We start from the raw sequence: 5,594 nt of genomic DNA on the forward strand, positions 1-5,594 counted from the left end.
CATTATGACTTAACCCACAGAAAAGCAGGGTCACCAAGTCTGATCACCACATGACCCTTTCTAATTGAGAAGACATTGGGGAGTTAAGTGGAATTGGTCCTCAACAGCCATATCCATATTCATTAAACAGCTTAGCACAAAGGTTTAGTAGAAAGCTCACAATAGTACAAATAGCCAAATGTTTTCCAAACTTCAGAATCATTCAAGTTTCATCTGTACAATTAATTTTTACCTTTAAATTGACTCACATAAAATGGTTTTTACTTAAAAAAATGTATTTTAAAAAGCAACTATCACTACTGTAAACAGAAAACCAGTATCACTTGGCATAAGTAGAAATTATCCACTGAAATAGGCTTATGAACACAAATGTTAGTAAATTCTAGCTGGGTGCAGCTGTTAACCCAAACTAAAGACATTCTCCCTGATAAAATCAAAAGGACTGAAAAAGAATTGTTTTGAAAAGGGATTAACTTTCTCACCCTAGGACTCAATGGCACTTAATGCTGGGTCTCTGTACCACCTGAAATCATCTTGTTTCAGAAACCCTACAGAGCCCCAAATCCCCAACCCAAGCGCACCAGACCTAATACTCCCCCAAAGAATGCAATTACCACTCTCTCTCTACTAAGCCTAAATGAAAAGAATGGACTTCAGTTTCTGGAGAGTAGGCAAATCCTTAACAGCACTCACCCACTCAGAACATTAGGTTTAAAAAAACAGTGTTCAAAATAGCTAATCCCTGGACAAGGCCACTTTGCTTTCACTAACTTTATTTTTTTGGACAGGGGTAAAGGGGGTGTAGTGTTAGGAAGCCACCAGAACATATGCCTGGAAACAATTAAGGGCTAATGTAAGTGACTCTTCCTCCAAAGGTATTTACTTGGCAGAGGCCTGAGCAGCCACCCAAACAGGGTCTGGTCCCTACTAGAGAGAGTGAATTTTCTTCACTGCCATTGAGGCTGGAGTGCTCTCAGTGGAAACAGACTGCTGGGCCTCAGTGGCTGGAGCTGCAGCCTCGGGGACAGGTGATACGTTGTCAGGTAGCTCCTGAGATAGTTCCTGGCTGGGTAGTGGCGATGTCTCAAAAGCCTGAGCAACTGGCTTGCTAGGAGTCTGCAGGACATGTAAAGACTGACTTAGAAAAATCTCCTGGACTAAAGAGGTGCTCTGGGTGGCCTGCTGGGTTGGAAGCAGGTCCTGGAAGTCCTGCACGGCATGAGAGACCTGCGGGTCCAGAGGGACCTGGGTGGCCAGAGTCTGGCTTCCAGAAGCCAGAACAGACGGTGGCTGAGTTTGAGGGGCCCCAGGAAGATTCTGGAGCTGGCTCTGTGAGGCTAGAGGGACCTGGATGTGGTTCTTTGAAGCCACAAGCACCAAAGGATGGCTTTCGGAGGCCACAGGGACCTGGGGGTGGCTCTCAGAGGTCATGGGGACTGCAAGCTGGGTCGTGGAGGCAACGGTAACTGGAGGCTGGCTTGTAGAGGCCACGGAAATGACAGGCTGGCTCCTAGAAGTAAAAATGGCTAGAGGCTGACTAGTACAGACCGAGGGGACTACAGGCAGGCTCTCAGAGGCCAGGACAGCAGAAGGCAGAGGCTTGTCCAGAGGGGAAGGAGGGAACCCAGGCAGCACCAGATGGGCCCATCGTCGTTGACCAATCCAGGAGGGGCCAGCCTCAGGGTCTGAGGAGCCAACTACCTCCGAACTTTTGTCATCTTCATGCTTGGCGCCCCGATTCTCTTTGCAAAAGTCTTGAGGGTCGCCGCTCTCTTTGCCCGTGTCCTCCTGTCCCAGCTGTTCCTCTACCTGGCCCGTGACAGTCATAACCAGGGAAGCCGTCCTTGGAAGGGTTCTCTGGAGGCGCGGCCGAAACCGCCGTCGCGGGATCCGCAAAAAGGAGGCGGAGAAGTTCCCGAAGCTCAAAGAGCAGCGGTGGCTGACGCTCCGGAGCAGGGATGCCACCACGGAGGCGGAGGGCGCCCGGGGGCTCCCCTTCAAGGCTTCTTCCGGAGGCAGCTCGATGTTGCCGGTGTACCAGGAGACCCACAAGAGGAGGCTGAGGAAGATGATGATGGAACCCAGGTAGAGCAGCGTGTCGTAGAAGTCCAGGATGGCGAAGACGCCGGTGAACAGAACCGCCACGCCCACCGTGTCGCACACGACGCTCAGCCAAAAGAAATGCCTGCAGCGGCCCAGCCCCCACCAATCCCTGGTCGTACCCACGGGGTTTCTTGAAAGCTCCATGGGCTCCCACTGTCGCCGTCGCAGGGTCCGCTCAGGCGAACAGGCAGGCGTCGCCGCCCCAGGCCGAGCGGGGGGTGCGGGTGCCCCGCTGGGCCCCTATGGCAACGCCCTGAAGCGAGACGCGCAGGGGGCAGGACGAGAGGGCGGGAAAGTCAAATCACCTACGCCTCGCCCTGAGCCATACGGAAACCTGCGAGGAGGGGTGCGCGTGCGCAGTACGCCCCGTCGCCCGCGCTGCCGCCTTCTGCGCCTGCGCAGTGTTCTCCCCCCGCCTCTCGCGTGTTCGCCACTCGGCGCGCATCCTGGGACCCTCAGGTGATGCGTGTGGTGAAATTATTTCTCCAGTCCGTGGACTGGTGTCGGGGAAAGGTGCCTCTACGTTGCCTTGCTTCCTGAGCGAGGCAAGATCCTGCAAAGGGCAAGGACCCTCTTCAGTAACTTCCCCCAGCAGCTTAGCGTGCAGCTTGGCCTCAGGTGCAGCCATTTTATGAGGATTTCCTGTTTTTCCTTTGTTTTTGGTGAAGAAAGTGGCTAAATTAGGGTCTATAGTTGGATCTTAATGGCGCTCTTATCTATTTGCCCCGAAGTGAAGACTTTTACCATACTTGTGCTAGTTAATAGCCGACTAGAGGTGAATCCTCTGAGGTTCCCGCCCTCTCCAGCTTCTTCCCTTTTGTTGTCTCATCGTTATGGACCTGTTAGCCCAGACTCTTAAACACTTAAACTATAAAGTGATGCTGCTATTCCCACGACTCCCAAATGAGTAAAATAGGAAAAATGTGTCAAAAATAGAAAAACTGACTGGAACCTGAAAAATTAAACAGCTTTAAAATGAGCACGTTAAGCTTGAGAATAGGGTGCGGGAAGAGTAAAACACGTGCAAGACCGGGTGTCATTCAGGTTATATTAGTGAAAAGGTATGGCCAAGTACTGGTCTTTGGTTCCTCGATTGCTAAAGGTGGAATTCCCCACCCCCACCCCCACCCCAAAAACAAAACAGAACTTTAAAATTTTAGAATAGATTTAGGTTTACAGAAAAGTTGTAAAGATAGTAGAGAGAGTTCCCCTAAACCCCGGACACCCGGTATCTTTCCTTCTTTTGCTGTTTTAATGCATTACAAGCTCCTTTTTTGTAGGTGTTTCTACAAAGTTCAGCAAGCAGTGTTTTATGAACTGCTTGAACTAATCAGTAAGGCTCCTTCTGAACCTGGTTTGTACCCTGAAGTATACTCGGGGTTCCTTGATGACACAAGATACAAACATGGTCCAATTTCCTACAATGTCCATTTTCCTTGATAATAAGTATTTAAAACATTAATATTACAAAACAAACATATTTTGGAATAGAGTCTAAAATCAGAAAGCAGAACTTTGGGCTGAATACCCAGGATAAAATTATGTACCCTCTGGGCTACTCAGGAATACTAGTCTTTGTGTCACAGTGTACACAAATCTTAGTGTATTTAAACTAGGTCCATCTTCCAGAAATCTGTTTCTTAGTGGTAAGTAAATACCTTGAAATTTATTATATGAAATATTTACTTTTATTGCATATTTATATATCTGACTGTTTTAGTATATCAAAATGAGCACGGAGATATTATGGAGTAGAATAAAAATCCATGTATATTTAATAGAATAGTCATTATATTATCTCCAGGATAGGAGCTTTTTTCTTTTGACATTAAGGATCTTTGATTAGAACATGTCATTTGAGAAGTCCTGCTATCTTTACAGGATGGTGACATAAGAAAAACACCTTGATTTTGTGGGGGAAATAAAACAGTCTGCCAACAAAAGATCCCTCTCTACCAATATAAAAGAGAGAGAACATAGCTTATTAAGCACTGTGCTGCCTTGTGGTAGCAGGATGTACTGCCTGAGGGAGGTGCCACTGTGGCTTTGGGATCAACTTGGTGGCCTGTCAATAGTGAGGAAATAGTGAGTAGTGAGTAAAGAGTGGCTCTGACTGCTTTGCTTTGCTGAGGCTTCTCTGGAGGCATACTTCTTCATTAGCAAGCATGGAACCTTTCATTTTCTGTACAGTTACCATGAGTTTTATTCTTTTCTTATATGATATTTTAGCAAGATTTATTTTACAAAATTATCTATTCATTTAGGGATATGAAGACTCCAAATCATAGAATGCTATAGTATTTTTCACAGACTCAAGATTGTTTCTGGGGGGCCGGCCCGTGGCTCACTTGGGAGAGTGTGGTGCTGATAACACCAAGGCCCCGGGTTCGGATCCCATATAGGAATGGCCGGTTAGCTCGCTGACTGAGGGTGGTGCTGACAACACCAAGTCAAGGGTTAAGATCCCCTTACCGGTCATCTTTTAAAAAAAAAAAAAAGATTGTTTCTGGGGACAAAACCAGAGACAAATTCAAAGAAAGGGAAAACACATATTCAGTCTGAAAATGAGTGTACAAAATATTGAGACCTCCTAGGAAAGTGAGTAAGGGATATGGCTAGTGTCTGGCTGAGTCATATTGGAGTCCCAGGTGAAAAGGAAAATGCATATTGCTACATATATACTTTTATTTAATTTGTTAATGGTTAATTTTCTCTACAACATTAAAGTAGTTGAAAAAATATTTTAAAATGAAAAGTGGTGTATTAAAACTCACAACATTAAGTTTAAATATAATATTTATACCAAAACCAGAATTTATTACAATTTTACATTCCTGGCTTTAATAGCAAACATCAGTAATATTTTGAAAATATACTTCTTAGCTCATCTTGTTTTCATTTGAGTGAATTGCCATGTTTTACAATTTTTATGAGCCAGTGACTATCTTCAGTAATTTCTAATTACTTTTAGCTTATTGAAACAATTTTTGCAGGACCCCGTTGTGACTGTATTCCTAAAAACACACACACACAAAGGTCATCTCCAAATTTAGATAAGATTGCACTAAGCAAAATCATTAATCAATTTTAGAAGAACAGAACACAATGGTGATTTTTAAAATACTAATTGTTGATATTTGCATGTTGCTTAATATCATTGAAAGTGACATTTCAGCAGGAATTAAGTCATCAGAATATTTGTGAGCCAAATTAGTGGCTACTTGTTGTAAATTAAATGTATTCATTGAAAATAATTTTTTTACCAATTAAAATCTAAAGACAGTTTAATTTTTTATATCTCCATTTCAAGGGTGAAATTAGGATGTCTATAATATCCTAATATTTTTTGTATACCCATTTCCTATAATAATTAATAATTTAATTCAATGATTCATATATTTCCAATTTCTCTCTTTTTTTTTTTAGTTTTAACTTTTTTTTTTTAAAGATGACCGGTAAGGGGATCTTAACCCTTGACTTGGTGTTGTCAG

This window comes from Galeopterus variegatus, unplaced genomic scaffold (genome assembly GCF_000696425.1).
Source record: "Galeopterus variegatus unplaced genomic scaffold, G_variegatus-3.0.2 Scaffold150, whole genome shotgun sequence".
Lineage (NCBI taxonomy): Eukaryota > Metazoa > Chordata > Mammalia > Dermoptera > Cynocephalidae > Galeopterus > Galeopterus variegatus.